This window comes from Dendrobates tinctorius, unplaced genomic scaffold (assembly GCF_039654945.1).
Source record: "Dendrobates tinctorius isolate UK_male_01 unplaced genomic scaffold, ASM3965494v1 ptg000432c, whole genome shotgun sequence".
NCBI classification, from domain to species: Eukaryota; Metazoa; Chordata; class Amphibia; order Anura; family Dendrobatidae; genus Dendrobates; species Dendrobates tinctorius.
The window spans coordinates 260,187-286,433 of NW_027362095.1; the positions used below are offsets into that span (position 1 = coordinate 260,187).

Consider the following 26,247-nt stretch of genomic DNA (forward strand, 5'->3'; position numbering starts at 1 on the left):
TTTTATATGCTAAATTGCAATCACATTTTCACAGCTCTAGGACTGCCACGCTATACTGAACTGTTTTGTCTGTTTGTCATGAAGAAGCCTGACCATGTAAATGGAGTCCTAACACAGCTTCACGGAGGAAGACAATGCCCTCCTGGCTTCTACTCTCCAAAACCTGACCAAGTGACTCGTGAAGTCCAAACCTGCATGAGAACCGTGTTTGCAACCCACCTGTGCTGGATAAAGCTTCTGATATTTCTGTCTGCAATGCCCTACTCTGCTCCCGGACAACGTCACCATCTCCAGATGTGCTGTCCATAATCCAGCTACTCTTCTACCTCTGCCAAAGGGGGGAGGAAGATGGAGGATGAAAACCACATCTCTGACACATTAGTGGAAGAGGTAGTCGACTCTGAAATGGCTGAACGCGATTGTCTTGCTGTCATGAGGCAAGAGAACACCTGGAAGATCCTGACCTGATGCTCTTTGTGGATAGACCAAGGTATGCAGACCAAGAAGGCCGTTCGCACACTGGTATAGCAGTAGCCACAGAAGTAACTTGCTGCCAGCAAAACCACTGCCTACATCCAAAGGCAGGACTGCGGGCCTTGACAGAAGCATACGAGAGGTCCACTCAACATGAAGCTGTCAAGATCAATCTGGAGGGATAGAGGCTTCATCACGGCTAACGGAACGCCAGTCTGACACCACAAAGCCATACAAGAATTAATGGAGTCCTTGTTGATGCCAGGAAGAGTTGCGGTGGTAAAAGTAAAAGCACACACACTGGAGACACTTCAAGGGAAGCAGTGGGCAACAGGCTAGCTGAAGTAACAGCAAAAGAAGCAGCAGTAATAACGGTTGACACAGAAACAGAGGAAAAGGAATAACACTCCAGAAACAAGTATCCAAGGAAGAAAAGAAGAAATGGACCTAAGATGAAGTTATACAGGATGAAATACGCCTAAGGATGAACAAGGAAAATTTAAGGCCTCGAACAAAACTCTACATACTTGATGCTATACAGGAAACAGGGAAGTCATAGCATAAGAGTTTAGTCTTTCCCTTGGGTCACATACACGCACAAGTATAATTGCCTATATGTAGACTAAGTTTAAAAACATGTGACTAAAATGCATTTTCGAGTCTTTTCATCCATCCCAGATCCTGAGGACATAGGAGCCCACCAGATCCTGCCCGGTGACTGAGTCCTCATCACCAAGAGGTTCAACAGACGTACCCTTGAACCTAGAGATGACAGCCTGTTCCAAGTCCTGTCAACTATCACAGCAGTCCATGGGTCCTCGCTTCCCACTGCGAGGAGAAGCCGGATCCAGAGTCCAGTAGCGGCTGCCACTCTTCATCCGTCTGCACTTATCCTTCTCCTAGCTCAAGGGGTAGTCAGTCACCAAGGGGTAGTCACTCATGAGAATGGCATACAGACTTTCTGGTATAATGTCTCCACCCCAAGAGTAACATATCAACTTGACTACTGTCCCACAATAAGAATGTCCAGGCCCCATGGTACAGTTTCATATCGGGTTAAATACACAATTCATCTGTGTCACTACTGCTGAAATAGGGGAAGGTTCAAACTGGGAGGATTAGTCTCTTGTTGGGTGGCACACTGGTGAAAGTGACTAGAGACATCAACCAGCCCAGGCCCTACAGCGAAGGGACAAATGGGGAATAAGCCTATTAAGTCGCATGACCCTGTCCAAAGCCCATTTTAAGGGTCAGAGTGGCCTTCCAGATGCAATACTCCCCGTCACTACCGCTCACTGCCCCAAGGAGGGATGCATAGTTCTGTACCTCACCATTGAGAACCCCTCACAGAATGAGCAAGGGTTATATGTACTAGGCTCAAGTACTAAACTTGGGAGGGAAAATGGTGACACAAAAGGTAAATTTTGGCTAAGAAGCATAGATACCAGTGGGGGCACACAGGGAGCACCTGACAAATTCAGAGTCAAGAACGAGACAATAGTTGTGTTTAAATGTACCATCACCGTAAATAAGAATGCAAAGCGGATAAACTATTTATACAATAATCAACAACAGTTTATAAAATACACTGGGGATGCCATAAAGGCAATTATTGACCCATTAAGTTTGCAAAAGTTATTTTATGTCCTTTGATCATATTTTCCTTAATTCTATGCTGCATAGTTCCATGCCTTAAGAAAATGATGATGAAAACTATGGAAACCACAGTGATGACCATGCATGCCGATTTTGAAGATCCCCTGTATGAAAGATGTCCTAATGAAAACATGCAAGCACCACCTCTGGAATATGCCTGCTTGAAGCAAGCCAACGAGGGAAAGTCCAGGATCTGACTTCCTCCTGTGCAAAGTCCGTTAGGAGGGGGTCCATCTACTAGAGATGGGTCGTCTCGTATATACGGTGAAGATTAGTTAGTTAGGTTCCAGCATTGTTGAAATAGGTAGGCCGGGAGGACAGATCGATAGGTTCGACGAGATTAGGATTTTGATTTTGCATATCTCCAAAGGAGGGACTGTTAAGGGGAGAATATATGGCACATGAATATATACAAGAATCAAAACTGTACCACTATATAGACACTTTTAGGATCATGTTGCTTTAAGATATTTCTGATTTCTGCTGTATCATTTCTGTGTAGGACCCACCTAGGCTTCATGTAATACCGCAATACTGGGTGGATAAGGGTGGATCGGGCTAAAGAACAATACTTATGTACACAGTGATTATGTAGCATATGAGAACAGTAAACAGTAACTCAAAAACGTACATAGTGATATGTAGCGGCATGGGAACGGTAAATACTAACTTAGAAATGTACCCATGATGTAATAACACAAACTCTGTATAAAAGCTGTTCATTTTTTGATTAAAGACAGAGAAGAATCATACTGACACGATACACCTGTCTTGTGTATTCTTTTCTCCATGCACGTACAATCTGTACCAAAGATCCAATTTGGCCACAGACAATTAAGACGGGCCACACCCTAGTGCGGCAGAATCAACAGTGAAAGGTCCTCAGTTCGAAACTGGGCAGAAACACAGCGTTCCTCTTGCAAACTAGCGCTTTTGACAATGAGTGCTTGATCTTTAATGCTTGCCATGACCACAGTAAACGCTCTTGTCTGGTTACTGTAGTGTAGTGATTGTCCTGTTTGCCATCCTCCTGAAAGTTCCCTGTTTTGATCCCGGGCAGAAACATGTGGCTTTTCTTTATTTTGATCACAAACGTATATTGTTGGCTTAATTAGCCTTAGTTAGCATATTCTATTGCTGGTTTAATGAGCATTACTTTTACCAATGTGATTATTTCTTCCCGTTTTTGCTTTTGGCAAGCATGTGTGTTTTTGACAGTGTCTAAGTTTTCCTAATTCAAGTAACACCTGATAGGATCAAGGTGCGAAAGCAGGCATCTAGGTGCTTTTTCTTTTTGGCTTTTGGACAAAGGCATGAGAATGTTTTGTGGAAAATGGTTTTGTTTCCCTGTTTGTTCTTTTTCTCCAATAGCCTGACAAATGAAAGGTTCCTGTGTTGCAAAATGCACTTTATCCAGTCTTCAGACATAGAGGAAGACCTCTTGACTTTGGCTGGATGTTTTTTTCTTTTTCAAGTTCATTTCAGCATGTTTAAACATCTTTAGCTTTGCATGGAGTTTATGAAATGTAGTGGTTGTCACGTTCACCTCACGCGCGAACGGTCCCCAGTTCGAAACTGCATAGAAGAATGACATTAGGCGTTGATATTAAAGCTTTTGACGTTGAGTCTTTGTTCTCGATGGCTCGTCATGACAACAGTAACCTTCCGCAGCCGGTTTCTGTAGTGTAGTGGTTATCACGTTTGCCTCACACGCGAAAGGTCCCCAGTACGAAACTGGGCAGAAACACAGCTTTTCTCTTGGAAAACGATCTTTTTGACTTTCGGTACTTGTTCTTTATTGCTTGCCATGACTACAGCATTTTTTGTTTTTTTAAAATAGTTTGGTTTCTGTAGTGTAGCGGTTATCACGTTCGTTTTACACGCGAAAGGTCCTCAGTTCGAAACTTGGCAGAAACACAGCGTTTCTCTTGCAAACTAGCGCTTTTGACAATGAGTGCTTGATCTTTAATGCTTGCCATGTCCACAGTTAACGCTCTTGTCTGGTTACTGTAGTGTAGTGATTGTCCTGTTTGCCATCCTCCTGAAAGTTCCCTGTTTTGATCCCGGGCAGAAACATGTGGCTTTTCTTTATTTTGATCACAAACGTATATTGTTGGCTTAATTAGCCTTAGTTAGCATATTCTATTGCTGGTTTAATGAGCATTACTTTTACCAATGTGATTATTTCTACCCGTTTTTGCTTTTGGCAAGCATGTGTGTTTTTGACAGTGTCTAAGTGTTCCTAATTCAAGGAACACCTGATAGGATCAAGGTGCGAAAGCAGGCATCTAGGTGCTTTTTCTTTTTGGCTTTTGGACAAAGGCATGAGAATGATTTGTGGAGCATGGTTTTGTTTCCCTGTTTGTTCTTTTTCTGCAATAGCCTGACAAATGAAAGGTTCCTGTGTTGCAAAATGCACTTTGTCCTGTCTTCAGACATAGAGGAAGACCTCTTGACTTTGGCTGGATGTTTTTTTCTTTTTCAAGTTCATTTCAGCAGGTTTAAACATCTTTAGCTTTGCATGGAGTTTATGAAATGTAGTGGTTGTCACGTTCACCTCACACGCGAACGGTCCCCAGTTCGAAACTGGATAGAAGCATGACATTAGGCGTTGATATTAAAGCTTTTGACGTTGAGTCTTTGTTCTCGATGGCTCGTCATGACCACAGTAAACTTCCGCAGCCGGTTTCTGTAGTGTAGTGGTTATCACGTTCGCCTAACACGCGAAAGGTCCCCAGTTCGAAACTGGGCAGAAACACGCTGTTACCCTTTGGTATCCAAGCTTTTGACTTTCAGTTCTTGATCTCGATTGCTTGTTGTCACCACAGTAAGCGCTTGCATCTGGTTTCTGTAGTGTAGCGGTGATCACGTTCTCCTCACACGCGCGAGGTCCCCAGTTCGAAACTGGGCAGAAACACAGCTTTTTTTTCTCTTTGAAAACGATCTTTTTGACTTTCAGAGCTTGTTCTTTATTGCTTGCCATGACCACAGCATTTTTTGTTTGTTTGAATCGGTTGGTTTCTGTAGTGTAGCGGTTATCACGTTCGCTTTACACGCGAAAGGTCCTCAGTTCGAAACTGGGTATAAACACAGCATTCCTCTTGCAAACTAGCGCTTTTGACAATGAGTGCTTGATCTTTAATGCTTGCCATGACCACAGTAAACGCTCTTCTCTGGTTGCTGTAGTGTAGAAGGAGATAGCAGAAGAAATTTTTGAACCCCTCTCCATAATCTTTGAAAATTCTTGGAGAACAGGAGAAGTGCCAGAAGACTGGAGAAGAGCAAATGTTGTTCCTATCTTCAAAAAGGGGAAGAAGGTGGACCCAGGCAACTATAGGCCGGTGAGTCTGACTTCTATACCAGGAAAGATCTTTGAACAAATTATTAAACAACATGTATGTCAATACCTGGATAAGAATGAAGTGATTAAACAGAGTCAGCATGGGTTTCTAACTAATAAGTCATGTCAGACTAACTTAATTTCCTTCTATGACGGTATCACTGATTGGGTGGATCAAGGAAATGCTGTAGATATAGTATATCTTGACTTCAGCAAAGCATTTGACAAAGTCTCTCATACAATCCTTATTGAAAAAATGACTAAGTATGGAATGGACAAGGCAACTGTTAGGTGGATTCATAACTGGCTTAGTGATCGGACCCAAAGAGTGGTCGTAAATGGCTGCACATCCAGTTGGAAGAATGTCTCAAGTGGGGTACCACAGGGCTCTGTCCTGGGCCCTGTATTGTTCAACATCCTTATCAACGATTTAGATGATGGAATTGAGGGTAAACTGATTAAATTTGCTGATGACACAAAGCTAGGAGGGATAGCTAATACTAGAGAAGAGAGAGAGGATTCAAAAAGATTTAAATAAACTGGAGAAGTGGGCAGCAACTAACAGAATGGTTTTTAACAGGGAGAAATGCAAAGTACTACATCTGGGCAATAAAAATGAAAAAAGCATATATAGAATGGGAGGAATAGGGCTAAGTGACAGCACATGTGAAAAAGACTTGGGTATACTAATAGATCACAGACTGAATATGAGTCAACAGTGTGATGCAGCAGCAAAAAAGGCAAATGCAATTCTAGGATGTATTAACAGAAGCATACAGTCTAGATCACGTGAAGTCATTATTTCCCTCTACTCCTCTTTGGTCAGACCTCATCTGGAATATTGTGTCCAGTTTTGGGCACCACATTTTAAAAAAGACATCAACAAACTGGAGCAAGTTCAGAAAAGAGCGACCAGAATGGTGACCGGTCTGCAAACCCTGTCTTATGAGGAAAGGTTGCATGATTTGGGAATGTTTAGTTTGCAAAAGAGAAGACTGAGAGGAGACTTAGTAGCTGTCTACAAATATCTAAAGGGCTGTCACATTGTAGAAGGATCAACTTTATTCTCATTTGCACAAGGAAAGACTAGAAGCAATGGGATAAAACTGAATGGGAAGAGACACAGATTAGATATTAGAAAAAACTTTTTGACAGTTAGAGTGATCAATGAGTGGAACAGGCTGCCACGAGAAGTGGTGAGTTCTCCTTCAATGAAAGTCTTCAAACAGAGGCTGGACAGACATCTGACTGGGATGATTTAGCGAATCCTGCTTTGAGCAGGGGGTTGGACCAGATGGCCCAGGAGGTCCCTTCCAACTCTACGATTCTATTCTGTTCTAGTGATTGTCCTGTTTGCCATCCTCCTGAAAGTTCCCTGTTTTGATCCCGGGCAGAAACATGTGGCTTTTCTTTATTTTGATCACAAACGTATATTGTTGGCTTAATTAGACTTAGTTAGCATATTCTATTGCTGGTTTAATGAGCATTACTTTTACCAATGTGATTATTTCTACCCATTTTTGCTTTTGGCAAGCATGTGTGTTTTTGACAGTGTCTAAGTGTTCCTAATTCAAGTAACACCTGATAGGATCAAAGTGCGAAAGCAGGCATCTAGGTGCTTTTTCTTTTTGGCTTTTGGACAAAGGCATGAGAATGATTTGTGGAGCATGGTTTTGTTTCCCTGTTTGTTCTTTTTCTGCAATAGCCTGACAAATGAAAGGTTCCTGTGTTGCAAAATGCACTTTGTCCTGTCTTCAGACATAGAGGAAGACCTCTTGACTTTGGCTGGATGTTTTTTTCTTTTTCAAGTTCATTTCAGCATGTTTAAACATATTTAGCTTTGCATGGAGTTTCTGAAGTGCAGTGGTTGTCACGTTCACCTCACACGTGAACGGTCCCCAGTTCGAAACTGGATAGAAGCATGACATTAGGTTTTGATATTAAAGCTTTTGACGTTGAGTCTATGTTCTCGATGGCTCGTCATGACCACAGTAATCATCCGCAGCCGGTTTCTGTAGTGTAGTGGTTATCACATTCGCCTAACTCGCGAAAGGTCCCCAGTTCGAAACTGGGCAGAAACACGCTGATAGGCTGGTTTCACATTTGCGTTTTTTTCGCGGTATTTTAGCGCTAAATAGCGCATGCGTTTTTTTTTCCGACTTGCCTCATAACAACGCATGCGCGCGCAATGCGTTTTTTTACAGCAAGACACCCATTATAAGTCTATAGTGAGCATATGTGCGCATTGGCATGCTTATGTATGCGTTTTTTTGCACATGCGTTTTTTTTTTACCATTAGTTTAGACAATGGAATTTAGGGGTTTGGGTTAGAGTTAGGGTTAGTTAAGGGGGTTTAGGGTTAGGGTTAGGGTTAGGGTCAGGGTTAGGGTTAGGATCAGGGTATGGTTTGGTTAAGGGTTAGGGTTAGGGTCAGGGTTAGGGTTAGGATCAGGGTATGGTTTGGTTAAGGGTTAGGGTTAGGGTCAGGGTTAGGCTCAGGGTCAGGGTTAGGGTTAGGATCAGGGTATGGTTTGGTTAAGGGTTAGGGTTAGGGTCAGGGTTAGGGTTAGGGTCAGGGTTACGGTTAGAGTCAGGGTTAGGGTTAGGGTTAGGGTCAGGGTTAGGGTTAGGTTCAGGGTCAGGGTTAGGATCAGGGTATGGTTTGGTTAAGGGTTAGGGTTAGGGTCAGGGTCAGGGTTAGGGTTGGGATCAGGGTATGGTTTGGTTAAGGGTTAGGGTTAGGGTTAGGGTCAGGGTTAGGGTTAGGGTTAGGGTTAGGGTCAGGGTTAGGGTTAGGGTCAGGGTTAGGGTTAGGGTTAGGGTTAGGGTCAGGGTCAGGGTCAGGGTCAGGGTTAGGGTTAGGGTTAGGGTTAGGGTTAGGGTCAGGGTTAGGGTTAGTAAAGTCATGGTTTGGATTAGTGTGAGGGGCCACCTATTGTTGGAAAAAAACGCAAACGCGGTAAAAACGCACTAAAAACGCATACAAACGCATAAAAACGCTGCATTTTTTTCATGCATGCTCATAAAAATGCTTGAAAAAAACGCAGCATCTGTATGCGTTTGCATGCGTTTTTTCAATGCGTTTTTTTGCAGGAAAAACGCGCTGCAAAAAAAAGCAAGTGTGAAACTAGCCTTACCCTTTGGTATCCAAGCTATTGACTTTCATTTCTTGATCTCGATTGCTTGTTGTCACCACAGTAAGCGCTTGCATCTGGTTTCTGTTGTGTAGCGGTTATCACGTTCACCTCACACGTGACAGGTCACCAGTTCGAAACTGGGCAGAAACACAGCTTTTCTCTTGGAAAACGATCTTTTTGACTTTCAGTGCTTGTTCTTTATTGCTTGCCATGACCACAGCATTTTTTGTTTGTTTGAATCGGTTGGTTTCTGTAGTGTAGCGGTTATCACGTTCGCTTTACACGCGAAAGGTCCTCAGTTCGAAACTGGGCAGAAACACAGCGTTCCTCTTGCAAACTAGCGCTTTTGACAATGAGTGCTTGATCTTTAATGCTTGCCATGACCACAGTAAACGCTCTTGTCTGGTTACTGTAGTGTAGTGATTGTCCTGTTTGCCATTGTCGGGATCCCTCAGATATCTCTTTCTTCTGAAGGACCGATGTTCTTGGGTGTAAGGCATCATATGTCTCTAATTGATTGCTCCGTCGAGAAGGATAACACAGACACAAGCTGTATAATACCACTCGGGATGCCTGCCAAGACGCCTCTGGCTTATCAGTTAGGCTTCCATCTTTTATAGCAAAGAATTTAAACATTTACAGACATGCGCAGTATAAAAAATGATTTCACAACTTGTTTTCTACAAAGAAAGTCATGTAGGCTAAAAAGCAGGAGTATTTGACCTTGGTTCACAAGGGAACAGAAAAGATAAGTTTTAAACAAGAAAATGCAACATAGACAGAACTCAATTTAACTCCTTCAGTTCCTATCATTCCCCCTTTGACATCTTTATTCTTCACAATCTGGAACACTGGATCCTGCAACGCCAGCTGATAGTGCCCTATTCACCAGGTATTATCCCAGGCCGACGGGTTGCCCGAGGGAGACAGGTATCTTCTTTTACCCTCTCCATCCCCCAGTTACTAAGGCCACGTCTGTCATCACAAGAGTACGCTCCTTCATGCCAGAAATGAGATGTCAACCTAAAACCCCTACTGGCAACCATTTATATGCATTGTCTCCACATATCCAGTACATGTCACTAGGTAGGTCCCATAGGGCTGAATGTTGTAATACCAGTCTATGAACCAGATCTATGAACGCAGATACATTCTGAAGCATACACCAATTTGGAAGTTGTCCTAAAGGGCTACAATACCCTACATCGGGATTTCCACAGGTGGGAATTCCTTTCTCATATCCAGATGACTCGTTGCAAGGTATATTACCTGAAATATTAAAACAAGTTTCATTATTGCCCTGGGGAAATAAATTGGAATACTCCCAGGACGTGTTATGCAACCTTCTTTCTAGCAGTATTGGTTTGAAGGCATCAGTAGAGTGGGAAGTTACATTAAAACTAACTTGTAGGCCATACATTGGAATTTGCCCCAGGTAGGTTAATCGAGTTCTATTCCTGGGTACCCAAGCCCCCCCTTTATATGCCAGATATTGAAGGTGTGCATTACTTCCTGAAAGGTTACCCTGCCACCAAGGGTATCCTACCCATCCCACAATAGGTATTCCAACAGTTGTGTTCCATAACTTCACATTATTTGTGGCATTATTAGCAAGTGTATCAGAACAACTGGTCCAGGCAAATAATTCCTCGGGTGGCACAGGAATAACAAGGAACGGAATACTAGTGGCTGATACTGGTGAATGTGTGCAGATCCAGCAAATGATTTGACCAATCATTCAGTAATTTTTCATGATGTTGTATAAACTTATTATTCAAGGACATTGGAGAATTTAGATTGTCCCACGCAGCTACCATTATTACAGAAAATGCAGCAAAACCAAACCAAAACATTATGCACTCTTATGCTTTGTTAACTCCTGTGGCTAGTTTGCAATGTGATGCGTGGATCCAGGTTGGTCGTCCTTCCAACTTAACAGAAGTAGGCGTTGTTAGGAGTACTTGGTAAGGTCCCTGATATCGGGGTTCAAGGGTCTTTCTGGAGTGTTTCTTGACATATACGTAATCACCAGGTTGCAGACAGTGAGTTCCTTCCACACTATCTGGATCTGGAATGGAAGAGAAAACTAGAGAATGCATTTGAGTTAAATGCTTTTGCAACTGGATTACATAACTTGTCAAATTATCCACATTGAGTGTTAAGACCTGTGGGTAGTACAACCCTGTGTTTGGTGGTCTTCCAAACAGTATCTCGAAGGGTGACAGTTTAGCTTTCCCCGTGGGTGTGTGCCTTACTGAGAATAATGCTAATGGGAGACACTCTGGCCATGGTCTATGGGTCTGCTCCATGGTTTTCTGTATTTTCAATTTTAGTGTCCCGTTCATTCTTTCTACCTTCCCTGAACTCTGTGGGTGGTAGGGTGTATGAAATGCCTGTTCTACACCTATCATTTGCATTACATTTTGCATTACCTCAGCAGTAAAGTGTGTACCTCTGTCTGATTCAATTGTTTCAGGGACACCGAATCGTGGTACTAGTTCCATCACCAGTTTCTTTGCAGTGGCTCGAGCTGTAGCCGTTTTCACCGGGTAGGCCTCTGGCCATCCAGAGAAGAGATCTACACATACTAGGATATTTGCATACACTCCTACCTTGGTAGCTGTATGTCGTCAATCTGCCGTCTCTGAAACGGGTAGAGAGGCCTAGGTGTCGCTTTCTTAGGGACTTTTACTGTTTTACCTGGGTTGTGCTGTGCACAGATGAGGCATGATTGTACAAGTTTCGCGGCTGCGTAACTGAAACCAGGAGCGATCCAGAAGGCATCTACCATGGCACACATGTGACTTTTTGAGGTGTGATTGGGGCCATGTGCTGCTTGCGCCATGATTGGGAACAGGGACTTTGGTGGGCACATTTTATCCTTATTCTCCCATACTCCATTTGAGTTCATCTCAGCTCCCAGTCTCCCCTGGTGTACCTTCTCTGTTTGGGCAGCCTTTTGCTGGAGGGATTTCAGGACATCTAGACCCAATGTGGCTGAAATACGCTGACTCCCCGCCACCGTCCACTGCTCTCTCTAGGCCGCCTTGTGCTATTTTAGCAGCCTCGTTCGCCCTTCTATTGCCCTCTACCTCCACGGAGTCACCTTTGTGTGTGCTTTTACCTTGACAATGCCAACCTGGACTGGTAACATCAATGCCTCCATCAATTGTTTCACCAGCTCTGCATTTTTAATGGGCTTCGAATCTGTGAAAATATTAGCGACTTTACCTGCAGCGGCTCTACACGCCTCAGTGAGTGCCTTCAACTCTGCCTCCTGCGCCGACATGTGAGGAGAGAGTGGCTCCGCTCGGATTACCTCATGTGAGGATACTACTGCATATCCAGTGTAGAATCGTCCATCCTGGTGGTATCTGGGGCCATCTACAAAAAAGAAACTCAAAGTCTGCATTAGGAACAGGTTTTTCATGAATGTGTGCAAACCCAACTGTCTCCTGACTCATCAGTTCTATGCAGACATGTTCATGCGTCATGTCAAAGTATCCTTCCTCACTTGCTAATACGGTCACCAATTCCCCCTTTTCTGAATCCACAGGCAGGAGGGTGGCTGGATTCAGAACGTTACATCTTGTGAGGAGTGACATACTCAGGAATTAGTAGAGCACACTCAAGTTGGAGCTATCTGGCCATAGACAGATGTTTTGATTGAACTTGTAGGAGTATGGCATGGATGTCATGTGGGGAATAGATTGTCAAAAGAAACGTCAGTGTCATCTCACATGCCTTCCCTTTAACGTCTCCACTTTTTTCCTTGTGCTCCAGCATACATGACAGGTCGTTTTATTGTCCTTGTTTGCTCAATTTCTTTAGCTACCTTAAGGAGGTCTTTCGGATCTACATGTCTCCATTCAGGTCTGGCTGTCTGTACTGCGTCTCGTAAGTCTTTGTTCATACCGTCAATGAATGCATTCACCAGTATTCTAACATCAAGTGGGTTTATGCAAATGTACCCCATGTCTGCCCATTTCAGCTGTAACCGTCCAAGGTATATCTCTACTCTCTCTCCTTTTTGCTGTGTCACATTAGTCAGGAGTACAGACTGCTCTGATTGTTCCACTGCAGCCCATTGTCTTAGTGACTCACAGTACGTCTCCCCAGATCGTGCAGATTTATCATCCATGCCCCAAGCCTGATTCTTTGTCACATCTGTGTGTCTAAGGCTGGTTTCACATTTGCGTTTTTTAGCGCTGGAAAAAAACGCACACCTGCGCATGCGTTTTTTCCCCTATATTTAACATGGGTGCGCATACCTGCGCGCTGGTAAGCGCATGTATGCGATTTTCATGCGCTGCGTTTTTTTGGGGTGTGCGTTGGGATTTTCCAGACGCAGCATGTTGCATTTTTTGGCCCTGCAAAAAAGCGCATGCGCACATATGCGCACGTTTTGCGCTAAAAATGGCCATTATAGCCTATGGATGCGCATATGTGCGCACTGGCATGCTCATGTATGCGTTTTTTTGCATATGCGTTTTTTTTTTAAACCATGGAATTTAGGGGTTTGGGTTAGAGTTAGGGTTAGTTAAGGGGGTTTAGGGTTAGGGTTATGGTCAGGGTCAGGGTTAGGGTTGGGGTTTGGGTCAGGGTTAGGGTTAAGTATGGTTTTGTTAAGGATTAGGGTCATGGTTAGGGTCAGGATTAGGGTTAAGTATGGTTTTGTTAAGGGTTAGGGTCAGGGTTAGGGTCAGGGTTAGGGTTAGGGTTAGGGTCAGGGTTAGGGTCAGGATTAGGGTTAAGTATGGTTTTGTTAAGGATTAGGGTCATGGTTAGGGTCAGGATTAGGGTTAAGTATGGTTTTGTTAAGGGTTAGGGTCAGGGTTAGGGTTAGGGTTAGGTTCAGGGTTAGGGTTAGGGTTAGGGTCAGGGTTAGGGTCAGGATTAGGGTTAAGTATGGTTTTGTTAAGGATTAGGGTCATGGTTAGGGTCAGGATTAGGGTTAAGTATGGTTTTGTTAAGGGTTAGGGTCAGGGTTAGGGTTAGGGTTAGGGTTAGGGTCAGGGTTAGGGTTAGGGTTAGGGTTAGGGTCAGGGTTAGGGTCAGGATTAGGGTTAAGTATGGTTTTGTTAAGGATTAGGGTCAGGGTTAGGGTCAGGATTAGGGTTAGTATGGTTGTGTTAAGGGTTAGGGTCAGGGTTAGGGTTAGGGTTAGGGTCAGGGTTAGGGTCAGGATTAGGGTTAAGTATGGTTTGGTTAAGGGTTAGGGTCAGGGTCAGGGTTAGGGTTAGGGTTAGGGTCAGGGTTAGGGTTAAGTATGGTTTTGTTAAGGGTTAGGGTCAGGGTTAGGGTTAGGGTTAGAGTCAGGGTTAGGGTTAGGGTTAGGGTCAGGGTTAGGGTTAGGGTTAGGGTTAGTTAGGGTTTAGGGTTTGGGTTAGGGTTAAGTATGATTTGGTTAAGGGTTAGGGTCAGGGTTAGGGTTAGGGTCAGGGTTAGGGTTAGGGTCAGGGTTAGTAAAGTTATGGTTTGGGTAGTGTGAGGGGCCACCTAAAAATGTTGGAAAAAAACGCAAACGCGGTAAAAACGCGCTAAAAACGCATACAAACGCATAAAAACGTTGCGTTTTTTTCATGCATGCTCATAAAAATGCTTGAAAAAAACGCAGCAGTTGTATGCTTATGTATGCGTTTTTTCAATGCGTTTTTTTGCGGGAAAAACGCGCTGCAAAAAAAAGCAAGTGTGAAACTAGCCTTAATTATATGTCCTAGTGCGTCACCTGCCTTTAAACTCACCAACCTCTCTAAGTCTGCCCAGGTACACTTATATGTCTGCTGTACTTCCTTTATGTGTCTGTAAAACAGGAAGGGTTGGTCTTCAGGGTCAGGCAGCTGCTTCAGCAAAGCTAGCTGGTCAGAGGGGCTCCAGGGATAATACACCTGCATCTTTCTTATTCTAGTCACACTTCTAGGTCCTGATGGGGTTGGTCGTCTGATGTCTACTGTCAGCTTACTCCTCAAGGGCCAATGTCCCCACTACCCACTATCCACACTATTATGTCAGCTTCTTATGATCTTGTCTGGATAGGATTTAGTGCAATTCGCTTAGGTCAGTAGCACAGGTCACACAAGTAGCTATTCAGTCTGGGTTTGTCTGAGTCTGACCACAGTGTTTACAAGTCCATCTGTTTTGTCTGGGTCTCTGGTTACACTTTGTCAATCAAACATTCATAATACACCTTCCACACTGCTGCACATTCTCAAGCATCATTTATTCACTTGCTATTTTCTTCCCTTGTCTGTGCCTTTTTGTACATCCAAACATTCACACTCTGGTATTTTTGCCTTTTTCAATATTTGTCCCACTTGTTTTACTGCTTCCTTCCTTCTCTGTCTCTTGTAATTTGACACAATTTGCTATACAAATCAATCACACAACTAGAAGCAGGTTCAAACACATTAATGACCAAGCAATCACTTACAATTCCCTTCTAAATTAGGCACCATATCTTACTTTTAACTTCCAATCTTCAATTAAGTACTGTTGCTTTAAAATGCACAAATCTTTCAGCGTGTACCTTACGGATAGAATTACAGAGAATTTTGAGCACAGCTCACACTCAGCAGAGATAAGAGCGAAGGGAGAAGAAAAACTGCGCAGCGCCATCCTTCCCCCCTCCCGTCAGAATGCAGCGTCGTCCTTCACAGAATTCTGTAGTTCTTTAGACTTATCAAAATCAATTTCTACAAAGAAACTCAAAATCACGGGATTTCACTGTAAGGGCAGATAACTGTATAATGAGATTAACCATGCCTTGCCCTTTTTCTGGCCAAATGCATTCAGGAAACTTTACAATGCAATGCCACATATAACACGAACTATATCATTACTCAATTCATTCAGTCTCAGATGTAGATTTGAAATATCTATAACGCATCTGTCCGGGATTCCACCACAACTAGAAAGGTCACAAATCTCTTGACACAAAAATGATGTGTGATGATTCATTCATACGTGCTCATTCACTGATTTTTTTTTTTTTTTTTTTTTTTTTACTCAATTACTCATCTCTCATCTTATTCAGAGGTTCTCATAGACATATATACAAGGATTCACACAGCCTGCCTATCTTGCACTTTGGATTTGATTACTACTTTTTCCAGGTTCTTTGCTGCACTACTTCCATATCTATCCTCATTTATATCACATAACCGGTCTCCTTCTTAATCATAGAATCATAGAATAATAGAATCATAGAATCGTAGAGTTGGAAGGGACCTCCTGGGCCATCTGGTCCAACCCCCTGCTCAAAGCAGGATTCGCTAAATCATCCCAGTCAGATGTCTGTCCAGCCTCTGTTTGAAAACTTCCATTGAAGGAGAACTCACCACTTCTCGTGGCAGCCTGTTCCACTCATTGATCACTCTAACTGTCAAAAAGTTTTTTCTAATATCTAATCTGTGTCTCCTCCCATTCAGTTTCATCCCATTGCTTCTAGTCTTTCCTTGTGCAAATGAGAATAAAGTTGATCCTTCTACAATGTGACAGCCCTTTAGATATTTGTAGACAGCTATTAAGTCTCCTCTCAGTCTTCTCTTTTGCAAACTAAACATTCCCAAATCCTGCAACCTTTCCTCATAAGACAGGGTTTGCAGACCGGTCACCATTCTGGTCGCTCTTTTCTGAACTTGCTCCAGTTTGTTGATGTCTTTTTTAAAATGTGGTGCCCAAAACTGGACACAATATTCCAGATGAGGTCTGACCAAAGAGGAGTAGAGGGAAATAATGACTTCACGTGATCTAGACTGTATGCTTCTGTTAATACATCCTAGAATTGCATTTGCCTTTTTTGCTGCTGCATCACACTGTTGACTCATATTCAGTCTGTGATCTATTAGTATACCCAAGTCTTTTTCACATGTGCTGTCACTTAGCCCTATTCCTCCCATTTCTTCAGGTGTCTTTCCCTGACTGTTCCCCATCTTTCTATCCTGTTTCTCTTGTTTCTTCCTGTTAGTCCCCTGCCTTAGGTGGTGTATTGGGTAAGCTCAAGACTAGGCTCTACTATACCTCGTTACCTTCTTCCTAAGGTGCCAACAGGTTAAACGGGGTGTCTGTTCCTCCTTGTACTACGTGTCTCGTGTACTTATATGCTAGGTAGCATCCGAACAGTAACACTCCCACAACACACAGGATTGTAAACAAAGTATCCATTTATCGGGGTTCTTCAGTCATATCTTGTCACAGGCTCATTTCGTGGTCCTGTGCTCATTCGGTCACACTCTTATCTGTCACAAGGTTTATTCATAAAGGGTGTTGATTTAAGCTTAGGCGGTGACCTCCCAGAAAGGACGCTGTCACATGACCCAGTTAGGCAATATCACCACTCTTTGAACGAATACCTACTGTGCAGCTTATTTGTCTACTTTCCACAGTCCTTCAAATCAAGGCAGTCACTCAACAACCTCCTCTATTCCTAGTGCGGAACCGTCTATTGTGAAAAACTTGTCCGTCCGGGCTGCGCAGTATGAACTGTTCACCCAGCCTTATATTCCGTAATGTCAGACCTCTCAACGTGTCACTCAATGGGACATGTGTATTCAATGCTAACAATACCCACCACTGTTCTCCCTTCTTGAAGTGATGAAACTTTTTATGTTTGTGTCTGGGGTTGTCATTGCAAATGTCCAATCACCATACCCGTTATGATTTGCATCAGTTCTTCTCCTAAAAATAGCAGTACACAGGCAGAATCTGCAATAGCCTCTCATTCGGACAGGAATTACATATGCGTGTCACACCCGATTTCCTCAGAGTTCTTATATGGACCTGATTTTACGACCCCCTCCTCTACTAGATTCCCCTTGATACGGACCTTAGTTATAATGATAGATTATGAAGAGCAGAGAAGAGAAGAATTGATCTCTTACCTGGCCAGGTGTTTAGGTCTGCTGTTCACAATTTCATCAGTAACTGGAGTGGTCTGTAGATCGGGTAGTCTTGGAGAGGTGCCTATATCAGGTCCCTGTTTCGGGCGCCAGGAAACTGTCAGGATCCCTCAGATATCTCTTTCTTCTGAAGGACCGATGTTCTTGGGTGTAAGGCACCATATGTCTCTAATTGATTGCTCCGTCGAGAAGGATAACACAGACACAAGCTGTATAATACCACTCGGGATGCCTGCCAAGACGCCTCTGGCTTATCAGTTAGGCTTCCATCTTTTATAGCAAAGAATTTAAACATTTACAGACATGCGCAGTATAAAAAATGATTTCACAACTTGTTTTCTACAAAGAAAGTCATGTAGGCTAAAAAGCAGGAGTATTTGACCTTGGTTCACAAGGGAACAGAAAAGATAAGTTTTAAACAAGAAAATGCAACATAGACAGAACTCAATTTAACTCCTTCAGTTCCTATCACCATCCTCCTGAAAGTTCCCTGTTTTGATCCCGGGCAGAAACATGTGGCTTTTCTTTATTTTGATCACAAATGTATATTGTTGGCTTAATTAGCATTAGTTAGCATATTCTATTGCTGGTTTAATGAGCATTACTTTTACCAATGTGATTATTTCTACCCGTTTTTGCTTTTGGCAAGCATGTGTGTTTTTGACAGTGTCAAAGTGTTCCTAATTCAAGAAACACCTGATAGGATCAATATGCGAAAGCAGGCATCTAGGTGCTTTTTCTTTTTGGCTTTTGGACAAAGGCATGAGAATGTTTTGTGGAGCATGGTTTTGTTTCCCTGTTTGTTCTTTTTCTCCAATAGCCTGACAAATGAAAGGTTCCTGTGTTGCAAAATGCACTTTGTCCTGTCTTCAGACATAGAGGAAGACCTCTTGACTTTGGCTGGCTGTTTTTTTCTTTTTCAAGTTCATTTCAGCATGTTTAAACATCTTTAGCTTTGCATGGAGTTTCTGAAGTGTAGTGGTTGTCACGTTCACCTCACACGCGAACGGTCCCCAGTTCGAAACTGGATAGAAGCATGACATTAGGCGTTGATATTAAAGCTTTTGACGTTGAGTCTTTGTTCTCGATGGCTCGTCATGACCACAGTAACCTTCCGCAGCCGGTTTCTGTAGTGTAGTAGTTATCACGTTCGCCAAACACGCGAAAGGTCCCCAGTTCGAAACTGGGCAGAAACACGCTGTTACCCTTTGGTATCCAAGCTTTTGACTTTCAGTTCTTGATCTCGATTGCTTGTTGTCACCACAGTAAGCGCTTGCATCCGGTTTCTGTAGTGTAGCGGTTATCACGTTCGCCTCACATGCGAAAGGTTCCCATTTCGAAACTGGGCAGAAACACAGCTTTTTTTCTTGGAAAACGATCTTTTTGACTTTCAGTGCTTGTTCTTTATTGCTTGCCATGACCACAGCATTTTTTGATTGTTTGAATCGGTTGGTTTCTGTAGTGTAGCGTTTATCATGTTCGCTTTACACGCGAAAGGTCCTCAGTTTGAAACTGGGCAGAAACACAGCGTTCCTCTTGTAAACTAGCGCTTTTGACAATGAGTGCTTGATCTTTAATGCTTTCCATGACCACAGTAAACGCTCTTGTCTGGTTACTGTAGTGTAGTGATTGTCCTGTTTGTTATACTCCTGAAAGTTCCCTGTTTTGATCCCGGGCAGAAACATGTGGCTTTTCTTTATTTTGATCACAAACGTATATTGTTGGCTTAATTAGCCTTAGTTAGCATATTCTATTGCTGGTTTAATGAGCATTACTTTTACCAATGTGATTATTTCTACCCGTTTTTGCTTTTGGCAAGCATGTGTGTTTTTGACAGTGTCAAAGTGTTCCTAATTCAAGTAACACCTGATAGGATCAAGGTGCGAAAGCAGGCATCTAGGTGCTTTTTCTTTTTGGCTTTTGGACAAAGGCATGAGAATGTTTTGTGGAGCATGGTTTTGTTTCCCTGTTTGTTCTTTTTCTCCAATAGCCTGACAAATGAAAGGTTCCTGTGTTGCAAACTGCACTTTGTCCTGTCTTCAGACATAGAGGAAGACCTCTTGACTTTGGCTGGCTGTTTTTTTCTTTTTCAAGTTCATTTCAGCATGTTTAAACATCTTTAGCTTTGCATGGAGTTTCTGAAGTGTAGTGGTTGTCACGTTCACCTCACACGCGAACGGTCCCCAGTTCGAAACTGGATAGAAGCATGACATTAGGCATTGATATTAAAGCTTTTGACGTTGAGTCTTTGTTCTCGATGGCTCGTCATGACCACAGTTACCTTCCACAGCAGGTTTCTGTAGTGTAGTGGTTATCACGTTCGCCTAACACGCGAAAGGTCCCCAGTTCGAAACTGGGCAGAAACACGCTGTTAGGCTAGTTTCACACTTGCTTCTTTTTGCAGCGCGTTTTTCCCGCAAAAAAACGCATTAAAAAAACGCATACAAATGCATACAAACGCTGCGTTTTTTTCAAGCATTTTTATGCGCATGCAGGAAAAAAACGCAGCGTTTTTGTGCGTTTGTATGCGTTTTTTGTGCGTTTGCGTTTTTTTACAGATTTTGGAAAAACCCCACAAAAAAGAAAAAACAACCAATCAACAACACACAAGACCAATGGGACTGCATTGTGGGTGTGGTATGTTAATATATAGACCCTGTCTACAGTATTCTTCACATTTGCTTGATTCTTCTCGTGACCATGGATCTGCGCTGGAAGAGTTTTCACTTCAACTTGGATTTGGACATCGCGATGGCTCAGGCATATGCAGTTGCTTGCCATGAACAAAGGAAGAGAGAGAGGCAGCGAAGATGGCGGCGTATGTGGATACATCCGATTGTTGAACTCCGGGAGAGCCGTGGGGCATACCACACCCTCTACAGCGAGCTCCAGTCAAACATGGAGAAATTTACAGATTATATCCGGATGTCCCACGAAAGTTTCATGGATTTGCTTGCTCGTGTCCAACAATCCATCCGGAGACAGGACACACAGCTCCGTCGTGCGATTCCTCCTGAGGAACGGCTACTGGTGACATTACGGTATGTTTTAAAAACCAAGGGGTGCGGTCTGATGTTTTTTTTTTAAATTTAGTATTCAAAACCTTGGGTAATTAGTTTTCGTGAATGTACTAATATTTTATTTTATAGTTTTTTAAAATAATATACATAAATATTAATTTTACTTCTTTGTCTGTTCACAGATTCCTGGCGACTGGAGAAACCCTATCTTTACTACACTTCCAGTACCGTATTGGAATCTCTACCTTGTCTGGAATTGTTGCTGACACCTGCCGGGCTCTCTGGAATGTTCTTTGTCCAGAATTTATGCCCCTGCCCACCGCTGAAAAGTGGATGGAAATTGCTGACAAATTCTGGACAGTATGCAATTTTCCCAACTGTTTGGGAGCTGTTGATGGTAAACACATACGGATCATCAAACCCCAAAGAACGGGATCTGAGTACTATAATTACAAAAAGTACTTTTCAATAGTACTCATGGCGATTGCGGATGCCGGATGTATGTTTGTAGCAGTGGACATTGGAGCATTTGGCCATGGTAATGACTCACAGGCTTTTAAAAACTCAGACATGGGCCGGAGGTTGTATGGCAACCAATTTAATTTCCCTATGCCACGGCCTCTTCCTCACACCGAAGCTCCGCCACTGCCCTTTGTATTGGTTGGCGATGAGGCTTTTCAAATGTGCGGAAACTTACTGAAACCCTACTCCAGCCGTGACTTGGACCACACCAAAAAAATATTTAATTTCAGGCTGACCAGGGCCAGAAGAACTGTCGAGTGTGCTTTTGGGATTCTTGTCTCCAGATGGCGAATTCTGGGCACGGCCATTAATCTTAAACTTGAAACAGTCGATGAGGTGGTGAAGGCCTGTGTGGTTCTACATAACTTTGTGATGGCTAAAGAGCACCCGACCTTTGAACTGGACGATGATGCTCCTAACCCATTGCCTGAATTCACTCAGCACACTCTCAGGTCATCCGTTGAATTTGGCCAAATGAGGGACCAATTTGCGGCCTACTTTATTTCTGATGTAGGATGGGTGCACTGGCAAGATGAAATGGTGTAATGTTTTTGTTTGTTTATATTAATAAAAAACCTTATTTGATACCATTACTGAGTGCACTATATTTTTTAAACTCCAATTAAATAAAAAACTTCCCATGTATAACTGAATTTTTTGATGTTCACACACCTGGGCAGGTAAATACACATACGAGTTAAAATGCAGCATTGCTAGTCTGCGTGAAATATATTGGAACGAGCAAAGCTGCAGGCCATGAATCAGGAAACCAAATTTTTTCAAGAGAAAATTGTGCAACTAGTTGAAAAAAAAGTATGTGATTTTCTCAAAACACAACCCTCAAAACCCAACCCCAATGAAAGTCAATGGTGAATACAAGTCAGCATTGAGTGGATGAATGTAATCTGCTCCATTCCAACTTACAAGTTATTACACTAGGCCTTGGAATAACTATACTAGGCCGTGGTATTTCAAATATGAGTATAGTAGGCCTTGGGCCTACTAGTATAGTCATATGTGAAATACTACGGCCTAGTATAGTCATACCAAGGCCTACTCGATTTTTACCAACTAGGATCTTGTTTCACGAAAAACAAACTGGTGAAACTTGACAAGTTTCAACAGTTTGTTTTTCATGAAACCAGATTCTAGTTGGTAAAACTAGAGTTATTACACTAGGCCTTGGAATGACTACACTAGGCCGTGGTATTTCAAATATGAGTATAGTAGGCCTTGGGGCTAGTAGTATAGTATTATGTGAAATACCACGGCCTAGTATAGTCATACCAAGGCCTACTGTAATAACTCGATTTTTAACAACTAGCATCTTGTTTCACAAAAAACAAACTGGTGAAACTAGAAAGAAACTTATTTTTTAGACAAGTTTCAACAGTTTGTTTTTCATGAAACCAGATCCAAGTTGGTAAAACTAGAGTTATTACACTAGGCCTTGGTATGACTATACTAGGCCGTGGTATTTCACATATGACTATACTAGGCCTTGGGTTGGTTTTTAACATGTATTTACCCATCAGTGTGTGTGACCGGCGCAAACAACATTAATGAAACTTTTTAATGGTGAACCAAAAATGTAAATTTATTTTTAATCAAAAAAAGTAAACCAAAAAATTATTTTTTACGGCGTTTGGGGGCAGATGGTTTCAATTTGGGGGTGTGCAGGGAATATGCAACACTTGAAGTTGAAGACGGTGTTTGAGGGGAAGGGGCAACAAAACTTGTGGGGGAAGGTAGTCCAGTTAAGGGAATTAAACTAGGAACACTTGGAGGAGAGGAAATCTGGTCAGGTACATTAGTTGTAATGGCATGTCGCCGTAGGCTTGTGTGCCTGGAACGACTTTGGCCCAATGCCCGCCTTGATAGATTTCGCCTTGAACTAGGGGCAAATATTGAGTGTAGGTCCCCCGTCTGCTGGTGTGGCTGCTGCTGCTGCTGAGGTGGCGGCTGCTGCTGAGGTGGCGGCTGCTGCTGAGGTGGCTGCTGCTGCTGGTGTGGCTGCTGCTGCTGAGGTGGCTGCTGCTGCTGAGGTGGCTGCTGCTGCTGGTGTGGCTGCTGCTGATGCTGAGGTGGCGGCTGCTGCGGTGGTGGCTGCTGCTGCTGCTGTGGTGGCTGCTGCTGAGGTGGTTGCTGCTGCTGCTGAGGTGGCTGCTGCTGCTGAGGTGGCTGCTGCTGCTGCTCTTCGTTGGCAGTGCTCGTCCTTGCAGGAGGACTGGTGGCGGCAGTGATGGTCCAGGTTTGCAGAGTGGTGGTGGCAGGGCTACTACATGTTGTTGTAGCGGCAGGGCTGTTCCATGTTTGCCTAGTGGTGGCTGAGCTCCACGCATGCATGGGAGTGGCGGTGGTGCTCCAGACAGGAGCAGCGCTTGCCATGGTGGTGTCGGTGAAGTGACCAGCTGCACTCAGACTTGTGGTGGTGTAACGGTGGGTGTCCTGGCTTTGAATAGAGGTGTCCGTGCAGTGGTATGCAGCACAAGTCGGTAGTGAGGTGAAGCGAGTCAATGGTGGCACAGGTGGAAATGACACCACTGACTGCTGACTGTACCGATTATGCTGCATAGCCTGCAAGAAAGCATTGTTGCAGGCCTGCAGCACATTCAGCTGTTGCTCAGGACTAAGGTGTTCCGCCATGCCCTTTTCAATCTTACTAAAAAAATGGTGTGCTGGTCTGTTGAGGTCGGCCGCCAGACGGTCAAGGCGCTGTTCTACAGAATTGAAGCGGTGTTCAAAGTGGTTAAAACCACGTTCCATGAGTGCAAAACCGCTTTCAACTCTGTCGGACATTGACTTGAGGCTGGAATTAAAGGCCTCGCTCAAATGCATAAACTCGGGCAAGACATTCCTGTCCAAGGCCCTCTGCCGCTGGCGGGTAGTGCCCGCATAACCAGTGGCAGAGACCTGGGACAGGGGAACACCTGATGGCCCAGCTTCCTGGTAACCAGCTGTGTGTGTGGCTGACCTGCAAGGTGCTTCCTGGCTGTCGGATGGCTGGGACGGGTCAGAGGACATCCGAGGAAGGACCGCTCCAGGGCCAGGTTGCAGGGTGCTGCTCCAGGTGCTGTGGAATAAAGGAAAATCATTACTACCATGCCTTTACAAGAAGCATCAGCTGTGGATTAGAAAAACACAGATTAATAAAAATAAAAACCCAAAATTTATAATACTTACGATCTCGTGGCAAGGACTGGTCTTAGGAACTGCAACGCGTGATAGTGACGGTATCTAGTTCTGGTCCTTGACGCAGCTCCACTGCGAACCTGGCCCTCAGCACAAACATCACTGTTGAAGCGGTCCTTGATCGAACGCCAACGTGTTCGTACTTTGTCCACTGTTGTTAAAAAAAAAACAGTGCCGTCAAGGACAACAGTCACTGCGGCACAATATAGCAATACAATACTCAAAGCAGTCACTGTAGACCCCGATGACACTGTTGGGTTTCCTGCTAGAATACACCTAGCACGAAACCCAACAGTGCCGTCAAGGACAACAGTCACTGCGGCACAATGTAGCAATACAATACTCAAAGCGGTCACTGTAGACCCCGATGACACTGTTGGGTTTCCTGCTAGAATACACCTAGCACGAAACCCAACAGTGCCGTCAAGGACAACAGTCACTGCGGCACAATGTAGCAATACAATACTCAAAGCAGTCACTGTAGACCCCGATGAGACTGTTGGGTTTCCTGCTAGAATACACCTAGCACGAAACCCAACAGTGCCATCAAGGACAACAGTCACTGCGGCACAATGTAGCAATACAATACTCAAAGCAGTCACTGTAGACCCCGATGACACTGTTGGGTTTCCTGCTAGAATACACCTAGCACGAAACCCAACAGTGCCGTCAAGGACAACAGTCACTGCGGCACAATGTAGCAATACAATACTCAAAGCAGTCACTGTAGACCCCGATGACACTGTTGGGTTTCCTGCTAGAATACACCTAGCACGAAACCCAACAGTGCCGTCAAGGACAACAGTCACTGCGGCACAATGTAGCAATACAATACTCAAAGCAGTCACTGTAGACTCCGATGACACTGTTGGGTTTCCTGCTAGAATACACCTAGCACGAAACCCAACAGTGCCGTCAAGGACAACAGTCACTGAGGCACAATGTAGCAATACAATACTCAAAGCAGTCACTGTAGACCCCGATGACACTGTTGGGTTTCCTGCTAGAATACACCTAGCACGAAACCCAACAGTGCCGTCAAGGACAACAGTCACTGCGGCACAATGTAGCAATACAATACTCAAAGCAGTCACTGTAGACCCCGATGACACTGTTGGGTTTCCTGCTAGAATACACCTAGCACGAAACCCAACAGTGCCGTCAAGGACAACAGTCACTGCGGCACAATGCAGCAATACAATACTCAAAGCAGTCACTGTAGACCCCGATGACACTGTTGGGTTTCCTGCTAGAATACACCTAGCACGAAACCCAACAGTGCCGTCAAGGACAACAGTCACTGCGGCACAATGTAGCAATACAATACTCAAAGCAGTCACTGTAGACTCCGATGACACTGTTGGGTTTCCTGCTAGAATACACCTAGCACGAAACCCAACAGTGCCGTCAAGGACAACAGTCACTGCGGCACAATGTAGCAATACAATACTCAAAGCAGTCACTGTAGACCCCGATGACACTGTTGGGTTTCCTGCTAGAATACACCTAGCACGAAACCAAACAGTGCCGTCAAGGACAACAGTCACTGCGGCACAATGTAGCAATACAATACTCAAAGCAGTCACTGTAGACCCCAATGACACTGTTGGGTTTCCTGCTAGAATACACCTAGCACGAAACCCAACAGTGCCATCAAGGACAACGGTCACTGCGGCACAATACAGAGCAGGGAAATACTCACTAAACGCCTTTTTGGAGGATGCTGTGGCGCTGTCCCAGCCATCCATCAACGCTGCGGCCACCTCATTCCATAGCCGCCGGGTCACCACAATGTCCTTGTGCAGCCGGTCACGGCTGTCCCACAACGGCGAACGCTCCTGGACCAGGCTGATGAGCTGCTCATTATCCAGGTAGACGTCTTCATCCCGTTGTGGAACCAAGACAAAACACATTCATTAGAATAATCAAATTTAAATTGAATAAAAAGTTACAAAAAAAGAAACATAAAAAAGAGTAAAAATAGAAGATAAAAAATAAAGAACATTACA

General features: G+C 43.8%; 4 non-coding genes across 4 annotated transcripts; all 4 read left to right on the forward strand.

The window, feature by feature from the left end:
- Positions 1-4,815: 4,815 nt before the first annotated feature.
- TRNAV-AAC (transfer RNA valine (anticodon AAC)) lies at positions 4,816-4,888 on the forward strand. Its single transcript has one exon. It is a non-coding gene; the product is annotated as a tRNA-Val (tRNA).
- A 2,590-nt stretch (positions 4,889-7,478) lies between these two features.
- Positions 7,479-7,551, forward strand: TRNAV-AAC (transfer RNA valine (anticodon AAC)). Its single transcript has one exon. It is a non-coding gene; the product is annotated as a tRNA-Val (tRNA).
- Positions 7,552-8,853: 1,302 nt separating this feature from the next.
- On the forward strand, positions 8,854-8,926 carry TRNAV-UAC (transfer RNA valine (anticodon UAC)). The gene has a single exon. It is a non-coding gene; the product is annotated as a tRNA-Val (tRNA).
- A 10,871-nt stretch (positions 8,927-19,797) lies between these two features.
- On the forward strand, positions 19,798-19,870 carry TRNAV-AAC (transfer RNA valine (anticodon AAC)). The gene has a single exon. It is a non-coding gene; the product is annotated as a tRNA-Val (tRNA).
- The last annotated feature ends 6,377 nt before the right edge of the window (positions 19,871-26,247 follow it).